This window comes from Varroa jacobsoni, unplaced genomic scaffold (assembly GCF_002532875.2).
Source record: "Varroa jacobsoni isolate VJ856 unplaced genomic scaffold, vjacob_1.0 contig00291, whole genome shotgun sequence".
NCBI lineage: Eukaryota > Metazoa > Arthropoda > Arachnida > Mesostigmata > Varroidae > Varroa > Varroa jacobsoni.
In genome coordinates this window covers 139,270-159,712 of record NW_019214443.1, presented here as the reverse complement: position 1 = coordinate 159,712, position 20,443 = coordinate 139,270, and the positions used below count along the sequence as shown (strand labels likewise).

At 40.7% G+C, this 20,443-nt stretch overlaps 1 long non-coding RNA gene across 1 annotated transcript; it reads left to right on the top strand.

Annotated features, from left to right (window-relative positions):
- Positions 1-11,584: 11,584 nt before the first annotated feature.
- On the top strand, positions 11,585-19,852 carry LOC147752045 (uncharacterized). The gene is made up of 2 exons (XR_015315151.1): positions 11,585-15,253; positions 19,557-19,852. It is a non-coding gene; the product is annotated as an uncharacterized LOC147752045 (long non-coding RNA).
- The last annotated feature ends 591 nt before the right edge of the window (positions 19,853-20,443 follow it).

The following is a 20,443-nucleotide window of genomic DNA, read 5'->3' as shown; positions in this document are numbered from 1 at the left end:
GAATTTGCAATAGCATATTGCGAAAAGAAAAGATAAGAAAACTTTTAGGCTTTGGTGACGTCTCGGGAACAGAGTCATACATCACTTCGTAGGGAACGTGTGTTCTGCCGAAAAATGAGAACGATTTTTTTTAGCAAGAATGCGAGTCTTGAAAACAGAATAAATAGGTTAGCCAGTTTCATCAACGGGAACGTCTATTGAAAAAAATCTTTTAAAGATTGATTGACAGCTGACTTTGTGGGCGTGCATGTTGAAAACAGAATCAACTAGCCGCCTCCGGAGGCCGATATAATAAGCGGGGCTAAATCTACATTGGCTGGACTCCCAGGCAAATATTTTCGAACAGGCTGATCATCATTACAGAAGAGGTAAAGAGTCAGGTGAGACAGCAATGCAATAATTGTTTGTATATAATAATTGACGGATCAGATAAATCAACAGCAAGACAGGCCTGTGCGCCGATCCGGTCATACTGGTAGAAGCCTGTGTCCGTTTCTTGATCAAGAAATGGCTGAATTGTCCGCTGGGTTGCTGAAATTTCAATTTGGGAAAATTTGCGCAGGAGATTGACTTGAATGGCCAAGTGCCTCTCTTCCTAGAGGGAAACTTTTTTCTTTGTTCATGAAGCGTTATGTCAATTTGGCTAATTGACGACGGCAGCAGCTTGTCCACTGTTGCGTCATTGTCTACACTTCCACACAAGTCCAGTAACGCGCCAGCAGCCCCGCTCGCGGTAATATATTATTATTATTTTCTATACTCAATATACGCAATAAAATTTCATTGCGTAAATAAGTGTACTCAGCACATGCTGGATAAAAACTATGTCTAAACTATATTTCGAAAGAAGCCATAAGGTTATAGCTATTAGGATATAGTCGGCAGCTATGCGAAGTGCCCTCTGTCACAAATGTACGCAATCTCTTACCCCCCCCCCCCCCCCCCGTACAGGTAAATGTATCTAACAGCAAAATAGGCGCAGGACAAAGCCTGCGGCTGGTGCTCCAGTGTAGTGCTAAAGTTAAATCCGTTTGCTTGTGAAGGCCTGTGTAGAGGAAACGTTCCTGATACCCACTGAAAGCTCTGGTCGGTAATAATGGTATACATTTTCCTACACCCTCACTTTTCAGATTTAAAATCCAAAAACCTGGCATGGTGCCCTATGCTAGCAGTTAGACTTCAATGTGGTTAATAAAAATGCAAGGTATATCCCGATAGCTAAGATAGATACCTTAATGTAAGAGGTACAAAATTTGCATTGTACTTATTTCGCTCGCTCTACAGTCGGGCAAAACTGTGCTTTGAACTACTTTTCAGCGAATTTTGTTTCTTGGAAAGCCCTATTATCTGATAAAGCGAGAATTTAAATTGAACAAATTCTCGGCGATGTTCTTTAAAAATTATGCGAGAAAAATGGCAAAGATATTTTTTACGCGAGATAACAATACAGTAATTGATATATCCCGACAATACATTTGCCTATAGCTAAAATAAACGTTTCGTAGCGAGTGATGTGGATACTCGCTAAGACAAATATGAAAGGTATCTATGTAAGGTATCATCCAATTCTTTACATTAATACGTCGATAGATATCGACAGGTCTTTTCACGCCAATATGCCCAAAATCCAAATGTAATAGCTGTTCCTCTTTCGAAACACTGGGGTGAAATACATTCACATGAAGATTTATGTAGCGGGGTGCATATAAGGGTTTTTTTTTTTTTTTTGATAGCGATCCATAGACCCCGGCTAGCTGACATAATAACATAAAATGTAGATCTTTTAGTAGCAATTGCCAAGACTCTATTGATCGTATCCATTTGTCTGTATTACAATAAGGTGAAGATGCATTTCAAGTACGTTTTGAAAGGGCTTTGGGTAAATGTCAATTGAATCTGATGTGGAGCTGATTATTGTGAAAAGAAGAAAAAAACGTTTCCTAACTAATTTGAGCAGGGCAAGAACTTGAAAACGTCAAAAATTACATACTTATTATAAAAAAAAAAAAAAAAAAAAAAGTAACGTTCAAGGGATAAAGTTATAAGAATAAATATAAGACCGTCACAGATCTTCGTTTAATTTAACATGTGCCACTATAAAAAAGAAATGTAAAAAAACTTTCAAATCTTGACGTTCAAACTTTAAACCTCTTGGAAACAGAATCAATATATATATATATATTCAAACAAAACAATACAGATAAAAAAAAAAAGGCAAAAAAATACAAACAATCCTTTAGACCTTGATGACGTGCCAGGAACGGAATAAATAGTTCCGTCGACCCTATCAATGGATAAAAAGCCAAATCGTTTCCCGTACGTCCCTTAGAAATCAGCCGACTTCACTGACGTGCATAAAATAACTGCGTAGTTAGATGGCATGTGAGGTAACAATCAACAAATTGCAACGGGAACACCGTTGGTCTATCTGTTAGTTTGTTTAAGGCTGAGCGTAATTTCAGAAAATGAAATTGGTTAAATTAACGGCAAAGCAGACGCAGGACGGAGCCTGTTTGATCTATATCACTATGTGTTATCTAACAGGCCTTGTCAGATCTTCAAAACACCCCTTTCAAATAACCCGATTGGATTACTTCATTGGTAGATCAATTTTCATTGTAAAAAACTTTGCGCAAAAGATGAAATCTGAAAACTTTATATTCAAAACAACCACTCTACGCTCAAGCATATATAAGGTACTCAGTCACACGATAAATAAACAAAGATGAATTTTCAAACGTTCATAAATATTCTACACTCTCTCATCTTGATCCAAGCCACTACAAAAGTTTATATACACAACGGTATATTTTCACGTTTCGAGACGCGTCACACTTCGTGGTGATGACGCACAATGCACACATTTTTAAATCACAGCCGCGAAATATCGACTAGGATTTAGCTAAAAAACATTTTCATAGAATGCCGTATGACAAAATTTGACCACAAAACTACGTGATCTGAAATGTTACGTCTAAACGTATTATTGTTAAAACATAAGATTCACGGACCGTGTTGTATAGTTTGCCCTGCAAAAAGCGGCCAATACTTGAAGAAATAGCAGTACCAATGGGTTAAATGCACATTATATAATGAAGGTGCGTATTCTACATTTTGATGGGATAATAAGCTTTTGTCGATTACGAAGAAAGTTAAAATCATGTAAATTGTAAAACTACATCATAATGGCTTGTGCCATACAATACCGAACATCTGCAACGTTAAGATATGTCAAACGAATTATTTTATGGAATATACATTTTAGATAAACGACAAAGCTAGCTTTGAGGGGGATAACGCCGAGAAATATCGATATATAATGCCATATCAGATGGGTGCACAAATGCTGAGCTCCCCATCTAAGTACTACCCACCTAACGAGCGATTTCATCTACGCCCACCGCAGGGGCAACAACTATTTTCGTAGGTAGGCACATCTAGACAATTGATTGGGAACAACGAAAAACCAACAAAGTTAGCGGCATTCATGACTTTTGCCGACTGCTACGACCGGGAAAATTTTGTTCTACGTCGATACCAGGACTTTAGTGCTGGGCCAAAAATAAGTGGAACGAAAGCAGAGAGGACCTACAGGTTCCACATTTGCACGCTATCAAATAAATATACCTACGCATCTACACAATAAATCTACGTTGTAAATAACTGCTACGTTAAAAAAAAGCTGAAATACATAAAGGGTTACCTCTGGAAAACGACCATTGGCAGAAAATTATTGAAAAAATGCCGAGCTAACCCAGGTGCTTTAGGCAACTCCAGATCTATTTGCGATTATATGAACTACAAGAGAATGAATGAGCTTCTTAAACATATGGAGGCTTTTTAAGAATGTGATGACTTAAGACCATCATAAAGTGTTGAAGAGTAACACGATTTCTCCTGTCACTGACACTCATCGGGGTACCGCTCTTAAATACGCGTAAGTTAGGTTCAAAGGTACTAATAAAAAGGGTGGATTTTGTTCTGCCAACCATATAATATCAACGCCAATAAACCGAAATCCTACAGGGACTCCAATACGCCATTATGGAGCAAAGCGGAACTGTCGACGTCCACGAACCATTTTTAAATGGTAAGGACCGCTAAGGAGAACTTTATAATGATTTTGTTTCATGTCTGAATAAAGGCAACAACACAACAGTCGTTGTCAATGTTCCAAGAGAAACAGGTAAAACGAAGGTAAACAGCAATAACAAGTAACCATTGCAGTAGCTTTGTCAAGCATCGCCGCAACTTTGATGTCAGGAGGCCGTACTACACACCCCTAAGTCAGGTTTCTCATTCATGTCACTAAGAGTACAACATGTAGCATAGAAAAAGCTCAAGAACAACAGGCCTCACTTGTACGACAATACTCATTGCTTGCGACGAAGATCAGACGAGAAGTCTTCGAAGCTCTCGATCGCACTCGTCGTAACATGAGAGATATCGTTACTACGTATTCGGAAGATTCTCGCCAACCGGTTTCAGTAATCAAATGAGGTAACGATAACGACACTGAAGACGTTCATACCAAAGCCTACGATGACAATTTAAAGTATACAGCACGACTACTCTCAGCCTTTAGATGAACATCCAAAAAATGCTAACAACCACGCTACGTTGCTTGACAACACCTGTGTTGAAACCCAGTACGCCCGTCTCATTTACCATCATAAAGGCGCTTTTGCCCAGAAATGCATATTGTTCTTGTTACCAGATTGCTCCAGAATATAGAAAATATTCGGGTTCAACAATTCTTTGGAAATCTCAACGAATAGCGTCCACTCAATGGAAGATGTTTATATAACCTATTCCCCAACAGAATTCCTTGACAGTCATATTTGCAAGTAGAAAAGGGTTCGCTGGTCAGTTTAGATATCTATAGCTCTGGGAAACTGGGAGTACAAGTCCGATCATCCGATTCAACAATGCAGGATAAAACGTAAAGCAAGCCAAATTGTCCTTTGCAGAAATAAAAGCAGAAAAATCAAACGCATGTCAAGCATAACGGCGAGGAAAACCTTAAAGAATGAAAATGGTTAATCGACATCACTTCTATTGTAGCCTCTCGTCTCTATACAGGTAGAGAGGAGTGTATTTAATAGTAATAATAAAGTGACAACGGGCGAAGCCATTGGACAGACTCGTTGGGTATACCATCGAAGCTATATGAGAGCTATATGAGGAGCTGCCTGTCAGCTCGTTCGATTATTTGTTTGTCCGACCCAAAACGACACCGTAGTCTACTCGGATTGGACTAATTTGCTTCTGGACCAGAGCAGTTTCATCTCGGACAACTCCGTGTAAAAGGTGGAGCCGATTCTTTGCAGGGGAACATGTATAACGTTGATTCGAACAAATTAATCATCTTCGCGATAATTAGATAGGGTTGGTAAATGGTTTAGACCAAAAAAAAAATGCTGTTTTTTTCCGAGCTCTACAAATCGGATATAGAATAGAATTCAGGAAGTATTATGCTTTTTCTGCTATTTAGCGACAAATCAATGACCTTCATCCGAATCGTCAATGATTGATGAAATGTAAATTATCTCAGTTTATTTTCTTTCATTTCTCCTATAAAACAGCATAATACTAGTTTAGTTAATTTGCCGAGTGTCTGATGATGAATTCTGAACTATATCAGCGTATAGGGTCCATGTTTCTCGGTTGGATGGGCATTTTTACGTTTATTTATTCAAATGGGAAAAATAAATTCAACCGCTTATGTTAAAGTACAGCGTGGCAGCAGGACTTTGAGGATATTTCAGTAGGAGAACGGGATGTTGGAATTAATAGGAAGGTAGGAAAAAATGTTGGATTAACCGAATGAGGAAAACGAAAAGAAGCTACTGTAACGTCGAGATAACGCGGTTGATGCAACTGATTTTAAAATAATTGAAACGCTATAAATGTAATGATGTAGGTCCACAATTGAATTGGACTCTCTATTTGGTTTTGTATAACCTGAATCGGATTTGGCAATCGATCCGATTACAATCTACGTTTTTCTGAAAACGCTCTTTTTGCTCGGAATGTTTATGGGGAAGTTGTCGGAGCTGATCTGAACTGAACTGGCGAGACCTGTTTAAAAAATGTTTATTAGTACATTTTTTTTTAAATTCCCTTTAAAGAGAAACACTAAAATAGCGAAAACATTTTTTTGATGCAATGTAGCGTTTTTATAGCGCAGGCTCAGTAAGAGTAAAGTACACTTTTTTACCACCCAAATGGATATTTGGGCTGGAAAAAAAAAGCCAAAAACCAAATAAAAGGTTGCAATTCGACGAAGTGGAAAAGCTAGCAAAGGCAAAGAAGTTGCGATCTCGTTTCAATGGAAGAGCTGAAATAATTGTAGACGGACACGAAATTTAAGTCAGCTAAAGTGGTAGACTGATCCCCCCCCCCCGGAACACTCAGAAGTCAAGTACAATTTGCATGGATTTATATTGGCGATTCTATAGTCTAGCTTGGTTATTTTCTCCTGAAGCAGAATACATGTATCACGCTAACAGAATAATCGGAATAAAGTAACGAAGTTACTTGAACGTTTATCCATAGCGGGGTAGCTACTTGTGTGACAGGGTTGTCAAATGAAGGTGCGAAAAAATCATTAGAAATTAATAAAAGGAATTACGATTGTTGTAAGCGCGTGTTACAACTATAAAGCAGAATGGATATAACAGGCTCTCAGGAAAACTATAACCAGGCGCTGAAAATGGTGTCGGTCGGCATTCGGTCAAGGATTCATGTTAGCGGTAGGGTTCAACACGGATTAAATGCTAGAATAGGCAGCAGTAGCAAAAACGTTGGAACGTTTCAATAGGATTACGAGATACGAGAACATAGATAACTACAACGAGATAGGTGTTGCTAATGGGTTTACTGTAGCAGGGAAATAGGATTACTGCAATAAGAAAGCATATTTTAAACTGCACGAGTTCAGTAGGAATTGGATGGTTTAGGTATATAATTGAACTATAAGATATGCCCGACGAGGTATAGCGTAAATTAAATACGAGATAACTATTGGTGTATACCATAGTTCACGCTAGACTGGGTGTAACAGCTGTGAATCAGATATAAATAGATCCTGCTAGTAATACCTACAATGAAAATTGTTGGCCGTTACTGTTTCGGTCTGCTCTGAGTTTGACGTGTTGCATTCGAGCAAGTTGCAGAAAAAAAAAAAAAAAAGTAATCAGAAAATTGTTAAGTTCCGATTCTTTTCCGCCAACTGCTCTTTCCGTCTACTACAGCCATCATAGCGACTTTTATACATAATATAATTATGCTATTTTTTTAGAAGCGTCAGGGAACGGGTTCAAGTTCATCATACCATAGCCACATATAATAACCGCTTAGCGTTATCGGAATCGTATATAGATAAACTATTTTTTATTCTATATCGTAAGTTATCTTTATCGGCTTTTAGCATTTGAACAATGGCAAATTACCACTAGTAATAAAAATATAAAGTTCGTAGTGCAAATTGCTGGTTCAACATGATGCAATACCAAAGTTATTGTGGATGCTTTTGGGAAAGCTGGCAAAACGGCACTAGAAGAGACCGTCACCTCTGCCTGCCGCTGAAGGTCTATTTTCTCCATGATAATATTAGGTCCGCTCTCTGCGTTACGCTCAGCTTTAGGTAACAGAAAAGTACCTTTGCTTAAGGAACTACTTGTCTAACTAATGAGATGCACGGAAGACGTTAAGCCTTTTTGATGGCTCATTCAGCGATATCCGCTCGGTTGTCGCGCCTCTCCACAGCTGAAGTATGATATTAGTGGCAATATCAACTATACCTCGGATCCCTTAGGATTAGCTCTGAAACGAAAAACAAATTTCACATTTTACGTACTCCGTATATAATTCTCACCTATTAATTAATTACATATATCTGTAAAACAATAAAATGGTTAGATACAATACAGGCAGCTTGTCCAATGACAAGAATATAATACTGTGGTTATGTGGAATAATAAAATATTTGTTAATAAAAAGCAAATTTCCGTTTCTTTCGATTTGACGAACCGGCATTACTCTGCAAACGATCGATCGTACTACGGATTGCTTTCACTATAATTGTAATTAAACCACTAAAAAGCCACTGATCAGACATATTTCCTGTCCGATGTTTCTAATGAACGTATATACGTTTCGAGTGTGGCAAATGAAGCTAGCCATAACAGAATACTACGTGCGCCATCTAACATATAGCCTTTTCCACGGTGTGAGTCGCTCACCGGCAACAAAGTTCTCATACAATTATAACATCCTGTTGGGGCATACGATGTAAGAAAGCTCGAATGTAGTACAATACGCCCCTCTTCCTTCGGCTGGCTATATTTTGTTAGGTACTGAAGATATACACCTGTGAACTACTTATTGCTCATACAGTGAAAATGAAGCGCATGTAGTTGCTCCTATTGAAAACCAAGAATAAGAGGCCATCTAACTAACTGCTTATCATTTTACTTAATATAAAGTAATCATTTGCATGAGACCAATTAAGAGTTGGCTTTCTGTTATACTAGGGGAGCAAGTATTTCTTTTCTCCTTTTGTGGGTATTATCACGCATTGGGGCTATTTTGTGGGCAAAAGGCGAGGTCACTTTCACCACTCTTAATAATGGTAGCGACACCGTAGGTCGAGCTGTCGGTGTGCTCATGTGAGGGAGACCAGCCCTGTCCAAGCCGTTATATTATGATACTGCTGCAAGGCCTATGGAGCCTTGACGGATGGCATTAATGCTTCACAGCTTCATACGCAAGCGGAACATAGAAACCGGAGAAAAGTTTTTCGGGGGCAGAAATAAGAATAACGTTGAAGGCCGGACAAGGCCCGAAAATGGCACAAATGAATGTTGCAACATACCAGTGGGTCGAATTAAGCGATGACCGTTCTCGGCTTACGTATAGTGATTGCCTCAACCACTCCCAGCAGCACCCACCATTGACTGGCGTCGTCTGAGGGGCAGAGGTGACCGTCTGGTGGAACGGTGAGACTCGTTTGTAAATTAGCTGGTTGGGAATAGCGAACAGCTCGAATATTGGATTCAATCCGGCTAGTTGTGTTGATAAACACTGGCATAAAAAAGAATGGCCTTTCTCTCCCGACGTAAAATTTGCTCTTAGAAGATCGTTTTCTTTCAATAGACTGACGTGTATCCCGCAATTATTGCTACCACTGTCGGAGGAGATGTAGCTCATTCAAGAGTCGTAGTGCTTAAGGCGATACGAGAACATTGCTCATAACAAGTGAAAATTTTAGTGAAGTCTACGGTGAAATGGAATTCAGCAAAAAACATTGCGTGTGTATCATGCAGGGGCTGAGCTCGAGCCACCGCGCATCACCGCAGTTCGGTCGCTGACTATCACTCAAGGTGTTACGTTTAGTTTGTTACGCGTGCTTTAGTTCCCCTTTCCACTTGACGTAATGGTGGTGACGCGAAGGCCATCTAACTACAGTAAAGAGCTAAACTAGACGGGATGTTCAGCAGTAGCAGCAGTGTGAGTATGGCGTTCGCCTGTTCTGTAACAAGCGTAATCAGCGTCCTTTTTCTTTTGCCTACTGCAACGTATTTCGCGTAATGAGGCTCATAGGCTAGGAAAGTCAATGTATTTACCTCGTATTCCCGTTCCGTGCATTGGTGACATCCTGGAAGATATGCACACCTCATGACGGTCGTGCTATAGACTTAGAAAAGCCTGGAACAGTTTCAGTAGGATGGCCTTGCATGCCGACCCGATTGCTACTAACGGGGCATCCTAGCGGGCTATGGCTGCCCGTAGCAGCAGGCAAAGCGCTGCTTTAGCCTGGGGTGGCGATGGATGGGCAAGGGAGGCCCTCTCCTCCGTCGTCCGCCTGAACCAACCTCTTCTTCTCGCAATGGACCGCGGCTGCTGCGGCGGCGCCTGTAGCCGCATCAGCGGTAGCTCCCATCTAGCAGCTGTAGGCAGCGGCGAGCAACGGTGAGGAGGCAGCAGCAGCTGCACCGTCTACCGCTGCCGCTGCACTTGCGCTGCTGCTTTCATTGTACTACAATCGCTGCGAACTTCTGTGTGGTGCTCAACAACCACCGCTGCAGCTCTGAAAACGCTCACGACTCCGAATTGTACGTAGGATTTTTTTGTAGTGACAGTGTGTTGTGTAGAGTCTGCAGTGAAAAACGTGACAGTGTTCGATAGCTGCTTAGTGGACCACGAACAGCAGCGGGGGGTTTTAGCCGGCGGAGGTTGGCGAATAGGGGAGGGGGCAAGGGAGCACTCTTCCGCATTCCGCACTTGCACTTGTTCCATTGAACTTGCATTGACTTGGCTTCTCTCAACTTCAAAAGCAGGTGGTCGACTCCAGCAAGATGACAGAAGCTTTACAGCTAGGAGCCGAGCAATAACTGAAGCCACTATTAGTCAAGGTGGTGAAATATCAAAGTAGATGTGCGCTCTTTAGCGACTGGACAAACCGTCATGCTGTTGCCCCACCACCACCATCATCAAAAAACAATGAGCACCTGGTACCCTTGGGACCCGTCCAGCTTACACCCGCTTTATGTCTCTGCCGTATGACAATTTCAACCGAATCAAGCCATTTTAAAATAGTTGTTCCATGGAAAACACATTGCTTCATCTTGAGACACTCGTACGACTAGTGAATATAGTCTGTGTCGTTGTCGACCACACGGTCGCACTGCTATTCTATGTAAAGGCATAGTAACTTAACACATACAACTCTTTATGTCAGTAAAACAGCAAAAACAGCAGCAGCAGTGGAGACGGGCACAGCAGAGAGGGTCTGTACGAGATGACGATTCTAAGAGGAAGAGGAGAAAAAGCAGTAAACAACCTACGAATGTAGGACGACCCGATGAAACTGGCAGGATGAGGTGGGTAGCAGAAAATAGAAAGTACCCAGAAAGGATAGATCAGGTGATTAATTGGTTGCCAGGAATGATGATCACTTGAAATCCAATAGAAACAACACCACATGGAGGCCCACGAAAAAATGTGAGCCGTCGTACGTCAGTCTCGATCCGTCCGAAGGCGTCGAAGGCTGAGAAGGAAAAAACTTCAGATACGAGGAAAGACTATATACAACATCCACAAAGTGAAGAGCGCACTTCCCGTAAGCAGGCCGTATTCGGCGGAGAGAGTTTCCGGGAGCGACAAGGTCAACGAGTCGTTTCCCATTTGCCGCTACGGTCTCGGTTCGACAGGACCAAGGCACCTAAAGTCCCACACCCGCTACCTCTCATCGTGATCCCCACTATGTATACTCTATTACTAGGTAAGGGAAGCAAACGGAGTAGACAAGTAGCAAACCAACAGAAAATTAAATACAGATCCCCAAGTGTCTTCAGGCTCTACTACCTAGTTGTTGTTTATCAGTCGTACTCACTATTGAGGACAGTCTAAAAAACGGCTCGAACAATAATAACTACAGAAGCAACAGAAACAAGAGGAACGAAAGCAGCCATTATCTGTCGGCAGGCCAATTTCGCTGAAACCTAATTCACTCCATCAGCAGGATTAGTAAAAGAAGGACGTGTAACAACTCTGATTTCGTGAATAACATCGATAGCCACACGTGCACACTGACTAATCAGCTGAAAAACGGCACCGTCGCTGGGTTCTGCTTCTGCCTGTTTGCCTCCGTCGTCTCCGACGTGGCCAGCTTCTTAACTTCGGTCGCCGCTCACGATCCCACTCACTCAGAATACCTCCTCTTTATATTTTAGAAAAGAATAACGTCCTATTTTGGTAGCAAGCAGTGATATGGAAAAAGCTGAAAGAAAAACAGGAGTCTAAAACGAGGGACTTAACAAGATCAGCTCTTCAGCGAAAACCTCCAACAGCCGTCGGCACATAGCGATGCAAGGTAAAAAGTGTTTTACCTCATTTAGCTCATAGGAGAACATGCCGACGATGCGGCGTGAAGGGGTTGAGCTCATGCGACACAGTCGTCACAGCAGTCACAGCTGCAATAGCAGCTCGTGGGTATCAGTCAAGAATAAAGTAGTAACAATGACGACGCTGACGTGTAGTGAAACGTCTCCGAGTCGACGTTGACATCCCGTCTACGGTTGTGATTTTCTTCATTCCGAACTCAGATGTCTAAGATATCTTCGAAAGAGTGTACCTATCTTGTATGCTCATTTCCCAACAGCTTCGACATTTCGAAACGTATACAGAAGTAAATACTAAAAAGTGACTTCTAGACTAAAGAATAAGCAACTTCTAGAATAAAAAAAGTTGTCTTCTGCACCATCGCCAGCTCAGACTGGAAGTGGCAAATTCATTTTAGAAAGAAGAGACAAGGTATTGACAAAACAATAGCTGTAAAAGCTTCTAAGAAAACTTGCAATGACGTCAATAGCGTAGAGAAATGACTTGTAGCGTGAGGATGTTTGAAAACCGCTTATCAGTTCGCTTGGATCTGCATTCTCAAGAGACTGCAAAAGAGAAATCTATACTAAAAGGAACATCCCTCCACGGGTTATACAACGATCACTGTCAAATGTACTCTAAACTCCGAGTGCACAACGCACAGAGCAAGCAAACGCCCAAAAGTAACAGCAAACTGCAATAACTTATTGCGGTAGTTTTGCGGTACTCGTAAGTGGCGTAAGTGGCGGAATCTCGAACGAGAAATCGTGCGTTGTCTTAAGACGGGTCCGTTTGCAGGCCCCTCGTTAGCTACTAGCTTAAATATTCCATCCATTGTGGTGTTTCGAATAAAAAAATACAAACAAATCAGGATATTTGCCCTGAAATTGCAACAAACAAAATCCGATCTACAGTAAACAAGCCACTTAACGTTGTCATACATTCGTGTCAAGAAAAAACAGCGGCACAGCATTTGCCCATCTCAGATTATCACTCGAGGAGACCTTTACTATTACCAGATTAATACTGCTACTATACCAGATATTCACAAGACCGATAAACAATTTACTTTGGGACCAAGTTCGGACTGCTAATGAACCCACAGAGGCAGCAGAGAATTTCGGGAGCAGTAGATTAATCACAGCAGGAACCACACAACCCGTGTAATGGTAGACTAGCTAGCAACTTATAAGCCTAAGGCAAGTTTAAGGCAGCCCGGTCAGGACCAGTGCGACACATCTGACGTATGTCAATTTAACACAATGATCAAAATAATTTTTACCGCTTCAATGAAGCCCTCAACTGAAACTGTAACACCTTAGCGTCATGGGTGAGAAAAACAAAAATAACTCATCAGAAACGCCCCTGCTCTGTACTTAGAATCAAAGAAGAAAGGGCCGGGCGTACAACAAAGTTAACGAATTCGTCACGACCGTAAAACGTCAAAAAAAAAGCAACGGCAGCTGCGTGTAACTCGAGGCAGAAACGAAAATACAGCGAAGGGCAAAAAATTGCCCGACTATACGCAAGATGATTCTGTAACATCCACTTAATCGTTAATAGTTTGATGTAAACTACTGTATCTATACCATACGAAAAGAAGAATTACCGGGTGATAATAGAAGCATGCGCTATCATTTCTGTTTGTGCAAGCAAAAAAAAAAACGTTTATTGATGATAATAACGATAATGCTCATGAGTATTTTATGATGCAGCGACACAAGAGCGAGCGTACCGCATGGCAGTTATGATTGGTAAAAAGAAATCCTTGTTGTCGTAAGTACTACAGCTGCTGTTGGGGTAAAAAGGGCTAGACCTACTTGATGTTATAGACCCAATTATATTCGGCATCTAAGAAACTCATGCAAGCATTGTACGATTACAACATCGACTCGTCAATGTAGCCGTAGTAGCAATAGCGCAAGAGAAATGGCGATATCAATTTAAGTGATCATCAATCAATAGGCATTATTATCTAGCATTAGTTGCCATTGTTGAGTCGCTAAGAAATGCGTGGCAGTCCACCTCTGTTGAGCAGAGCCGAGCGGTTCACTTCCCAAATCGATCAGCCGTTTGACCCCATCGCCTGATCGACCTAAGCAGAAGATCAGAAAACAGAAAGAAGTACAACAGCTGCAGGACTTTTCGCTAATCTTATCTCATATCTTGATTTCGATTTTGCCACATCTGCTACTATAACCGCATAACTAATTACCTAATACGTACCACAGCGTCAGCTTACGGAATGACAAGATTACTCTTGCTGGCTTAAAATTTACGTCACACTCCAGAAATGGGTGTGTATATATGTGTGTGTTTGTGACAATTAACGATAAACAAATGAATCAAAACTAAGTCCATAATTAAAACGAGTGTGGTGGTGCTCTGCGCGTTTACAGGATCGCCATTATCACTATTGCCAAAAATGACTATTAATGTTGTGCTTTATTAAATGATGCATAAAGTGCAATATCGTTACCTAACATTTTTTCATAAATCCACAAATATCGAACAAGCAACGACGCTCGATATTTTGTAAGATCGTAAATCATATTGAAAAGTATGCCAGCCTAAATTGATGTAGCATTATCGGGCTTTTCGTAACTTTCATTTATACCGTCGCAGTCCGCTATTCGTCCGACCGACCAACCGACCCAGCTGGATTGGCCAGAGCCCGTATGTTTACTGCGCGACACGACAAATAACCGCTTCAACTTATTCTGCCACTTAACTACTAGAGTTCTTACAACAATAGCGGTAGCAGGCGGCAGTAGTAAGACTACTGCTACTGGCAGTGGTACTACCAAATTTTCTGTTCGCTCCTTAAAAAAAAAAAAAAAGAAAGAACTTAAGTCCAATCCACGAACGTTAGGGAGGTGCGAGCCCGATCTGCTGACGCGTTGGCAAAAAGGACTGTCTAAACGTAGAATAATCCTAGACAAGCAAAAAGCGGATGAGCAGCTCACCTGAACAGCCAGGTCGGCTTGCCAATGATTAACACAACAACAACTACCATCCATAATTTCTGTTTGTACGTCGGTCAATTATCTAGCTACCAATCAACGTATATTACCTATCCGTCTGTACGCCGATTGTCGGCCTTCAATTGAAAGGAATGCATAAGACCGTCGACTGTCTGCCGAGGAGCTTCATGAATTTATCAATATCCTAGTTGCTTTGAAGACCCCTTAAAGGCCTAAACAGACGCTACTTGGAAAAAGCCATAGGGGTACTCGCCAAAGGTTGCCAACATGGCGGCGGTATCAATCTGGTCTCAATCACAGGGTCAGAGTTCGGGTTCGCAGGCTCAGCAGTCGCAGGATCTCCCACCTCAGGTGACGCACGACTACAACTGGCAACAGAGCTCGTAAGTACATCCGTTTCCATTATAGACTAATGTAATTCTTTCAATAGCACCATTGTTATTGGTCATACCAAACCAGTTCGATTCGTACTCTTTTCGATTTATGTTATATTTCCTGCGTTGGCTCTAAAATGACCAGAAAAAATCATAGAATATATTTGTTGAATTGAATACGTTAGGGAGGTTTTTGTTGAAGCATTATGCCCAGAGAGCGGCTATAGTCACTCGACCTTGACACTAGCATTAATAATAATAATTATAATAATAATCAGTACTCCCAGAGCTTCACGTAGTTGCGTAATGTATATATATATATATATATATATATATATATATATATATATACATATATATATATAGAGGGTGCCATAAGATATTTGATGATAATTAATAATTAATTATTATTATAATATAAAATAATTAATGGTAATAAATAATTAAATGAATGAGAATGTTGATCATTTTAGTTATCCATCTACTGTACAGGAAGATCAATAGCTTTGATGGGATTGTCATTTGAAATAGTTTAATTGCCCAAGTGTGGGCAACAAATCCTGCAAAAAAACACTTGTCTTCCGCAATACGGAATACTGAATTCGGTCTCGCGAGTTGATAGGCCCGGCCAAACAGTCTACAAGGCCACTGTCCCTTTTAGGCATAGCATAGCTTCATTCTATAAGAGATATATATTTATATCCCCATAAATATATAAGCTATGACAGCCCTGCTCTAATAACTGAGAAACTGGATATGTAGTTAGAAAAGGAAAGTAAAAATATGTAGTATCGTAAGGAAAGGTTGGTCACAGTGATGTTGTGATGTTATGGATGGCTAGGCCTGCTTGTTGAAGACGTTTTCTCAAGAAAAAAACGCAGTAGCTTAGACAGACGAAATAGGAGGACAAGAATAACAGACCAGTTAATCGCAGAGTAATTACAATATGGGTAATAATAAAGTTCTTGCGAAACGTGCAAAGAACGGAAATCGGAAGCGTCAATTTAATGCCTTCCGGATTTCTAGAAATGGCAATATCTACATTAACTACCGACGTTAACCACACGATACTGAACGTTGAGGGATAAAATCGTGATCTCTCTCCCTACTCCTCTTCGTTTTACACGAAACAGGAAACAATTTGTTCTCTAATTTAGTGAACACTACGTCCATCGTTGAAGATCTCCTACTTGCACCTAATTTTAGAAGTCCAACAAGGTCCTTTGTGTCGGATTGCAGGTCACTGCCACTGCGCTAGCAGTTTCTGTAGTCGCGCTCTCGTCATTTCGCTTCGCTGCTATCCAGTCGAGATTTCGTTCCGACGTCGTTGACAGAGAATTGTAAATCATGGGTACCAGTTAAAATACAATTTTTCCTCATGTTGGATTCCCGCCAACAGGAGATACAGACTATGCAATTTGTTTAAAGAAATAAAAGTTTTATTTTAGTATGCGTATCAAAGATGCTACTTATACCAAGCTATTTGAACACAGCGTACGTTTTTTAAGCTACAGGTGTTCGCTGCTCGAAGGTTCTATTTCCAAGCTCGCGCCGTATCTGTTTAACTGATCAAAATCTTCCTATCAGCACAAAGGTCGGTAAGCGTATTGTCAGGAGCCTAGGCCACTGGTTGGGGCTGATGTCATTATCGGTTTGCAATCAGACAACTTCATGTATTTGCACTTGAAAATTTGTTACAAACCTTCAGTGAAGCGTATGCTTTTGAAGCACGCCATAACTTGGGCATGCTAACGAGGTGTGGCCACAGTCGGCAGGAGAATTATATGTAAGTCGAAATACACTATACGGATTTAGCGAACAGCCTTTACTGTGGTCCGTGTAAGTAGAGTTTCTATTGCTGCCTCTGTTATTGTGGTACATTGAGCATCATCTACTGCGGCCACCCAGTTTGGATTGCTATTTTCGACTGGTTAAACAAGCCAAGTTCGCCGCAGGATCTGTTTGATGAGACGCTGTTACACTGTACGTTAGTGGAATCAGAATTTTTTTCTTTTTCTTTCGTCCTCGATTCCATCACTTTTTTACTCTTTCAGGCAAACGCCCATCTCACTGATTCTTTTTAACTTCCAAGAAGCACGCTCCAGAGCTTTTCTGCTTCTAACTCGAGAAAGCTAGCAAGCGTTCTATGCTACTATCAAACGTTCCGTTCCCCACCTCCCAAAACTGGAGGTTGCGTTCTAGCGGCTGCTGTCGCCCGTTACCTATCAGAATCATTCGCGCAGTACTCAGCAACTTGCTCCTATAACCCTTACTGCCCAAATAGTATATCGGTACCAATACGGACACGCAACTATGTATACATGGTTGGCGTCGTATATTCGCATGCGAAATTCCCTCTTTTCTCTGAACCTAGTTCCTTAGAGTCTAGTCCCCCCCGCCCCCCTGTTTACTTACTGACGACTATACTACAGGTCCTGTATCTCGAATCTGTATTTTCTCAATGTACATATAACCCACTAGCATGCACAATGGAATCGCACAATCAGTGATCTGTGCCAAAGTTGCCCAAACCGTTTTCCGGCAAGCAAGCCGACCTAACAGTCTTGTCGAGCCAAACGATTCAACAGGCCTGACTCTGTTAGGGGTGAGGTTCTGCCATCCAGTTGTTTTTGGTCAGAGACGGGCTTTGTGGCCACTCTGCCAAAGGTCTATACATGTAACCTTATTGGCAATTACCAGACTATATCACACGTATGTTCTACCGCGAAGCTTGAACCAAACGTCTTCGGGTGGCTGAAATGGAACAGTAAAAAATTAGTCCTTAAAGGAGCTACGGCGACTGTTTCTCGCTGCCAATTGCCTGAGGCTATCTAAAGAAAGAATTTATCATTTTTGATGCTGTAAACCATTAAAAATTGCGGCTTGTAGTGAAAAAATGTAACAATAAATATTCTAGTAGAAGCTAACCGGCTGGAAACATTTGTTAGGAAATACATTTATGCAATTTGAATCCAATGTGGCACCTATAGTAAATTATGAGCGCCTATAAATACTCTATATATTATAATTTATGGCTTTCTGAGAAATGCTATATTTAGCTTTTCTCGTCAATATGAATCGTGCCGGTAACTGGCCATAACGGAAGCCGGTGATTTCAAATAAGTTCTGATCATTGCCATATGTTTATCAATCTAAGTATCACTTACACCAGTAGTTCAATAGTCGTTCCTTGTTGTGTAAAATTTGCTTCGGTGACTGGCACTAGAAATACTACTAAATAAAGTAATTTTTGTTTGAGCAATTGTTGAGAGGGGGGTCTGTACTAAACAGAGCTTTTTGCCTGTTGTGTTTGAACAAGAGCACTGATTGATAAGTCTATGTTTTATATCGTACGATCCGAACAGCAAAAACTATTTATGAGAGTTAAATTCTCTTAGATCTGAAGATTAAATCTAAGATATTCGTAGACAGCAGCCTGAAGGAGCTTCATTTAATAAAATTAGTTAGAAAGCTTAAAATGTATCAGTTGCACGAGGGGCAGAAATACGTTTGAAATAAAAAGGGAAGACGCGACGAGTAACGAAAGAACATCCATACATCATAAGGTAACTACATGAGAACAATTTACGTATGGCGTGTGCAACGCGCGTGCTAACGAACGGTCGAATTATTCTCTGGCAATAAGGTGGGGCTACCACTGATAAAATACGATGCCCCTACGATCCAAATGAGTCGGCTCAGTCCTATATTATAGAGACAGTACTCTATAATATAGGACTATGCATAGAGCAACATACGCATAACAATAGACTATTGCATGTAAATACATACAATATATACTCAATAGGCTTTTAATATTAACATTAGGACACTGAAATTAGAATATAAGTAGAAAAACCAAAATGGCCGACAGTCTATCTCAGATATTAGAAAAATTAGGACGATCAGGCGGAATCTTTGCTCCGTACGGCGTCGAATGAATCAGCGTATCGGACATCGACTTGGCAATGAATGGTGCCGTTAGCGGTGCGTGTAAGAGGAAATGGTTACGGGGTACATGTGACTGTTTGGTAAACCAGCGTCGAATTAGTGGTTTTCTAAAGCAAACTCTCATATACTAAAAAAAATCAGTAAGACAAAAAAAAACTTGAACTATACGTGTAATTGTATATGATGTATACGAACGATACTGGCCGATCGATAACGTTCGAATAAACACGTATATACGTATTTATTCTGTATATATATATATATATATAAGAACTTATTGAATCGCGGAAAAATGTTTTTCGTTGAAAACCAAAGTTATTAGTTATAGTTACCTTGAAAATGTGATTTAATCTGCTTTCAGAAAAATGCTGAATCTTCAAATCTCCATTCTTCGATATTTAAAGCACGACATTTAGTAAGCAACGAATATTTTGCCAGTTCGGAAATGCATAAATATTATTACTGGTAAAAAAAAAAAAAAAAAATAACACACAGGTGCAGTTCGAGCACGAATAATGAAAAGCGCAGCGATCAAATAAAAAGCATTGCAAAATGATCTCATCAGAAATGAAGTAAACGTACCTCAAAGGAAATGCTAGAGCCATATATTCAGCCTCTACTTGAACCTATGACAACGACCAATTAGTAGCGTACCGAAGATGTGGATTGGTACATAGAAGTGTCGGTAGGTTGTACAGTTACACGAATTACAGTTATGTTACAATCTAATTGATTTTTTGTTAATCTTTGCGTTGGCATATTATGGAAGACATTTCAATCCTTTTAAACAATTACTATGATAGCATCGAAGTCGGGGGAAGAGTTGTGTCGGAGAGAATCCTTCAGATCGGTTTCAAAAGACAATCTGTAGAATAACGGTTGGTCCAGTTGCCTAAACTTTTCATTTTTTTTTTTTTTATAAGGGGACATTGCGTTTTGCCATTCTTGGAAATGTTGGAGGGTTCTCGGTTCGTCATATTGTACTTTTTCGGGTTTGGTGGCTAAGTTGAAATGTTAGTATGTCCTTTCAGATGGTGTTGCGACCTCTAACAGGGGACCTTGAGACTCTCTCAAATCCTGAAATAGCCAATGCGGCCACTTAACAAAGCATGCGTATGCTGGTATCGGCTTTCAAGTCATCTTTCGGTAGCGATGCTATGTATTGGCAACGTTGGATGTGTTGCCAAGAAAAACTCATTAGTGACCGAAGCCATTGGCACTTCCGAGGTCGCATCAGATGGCTATACT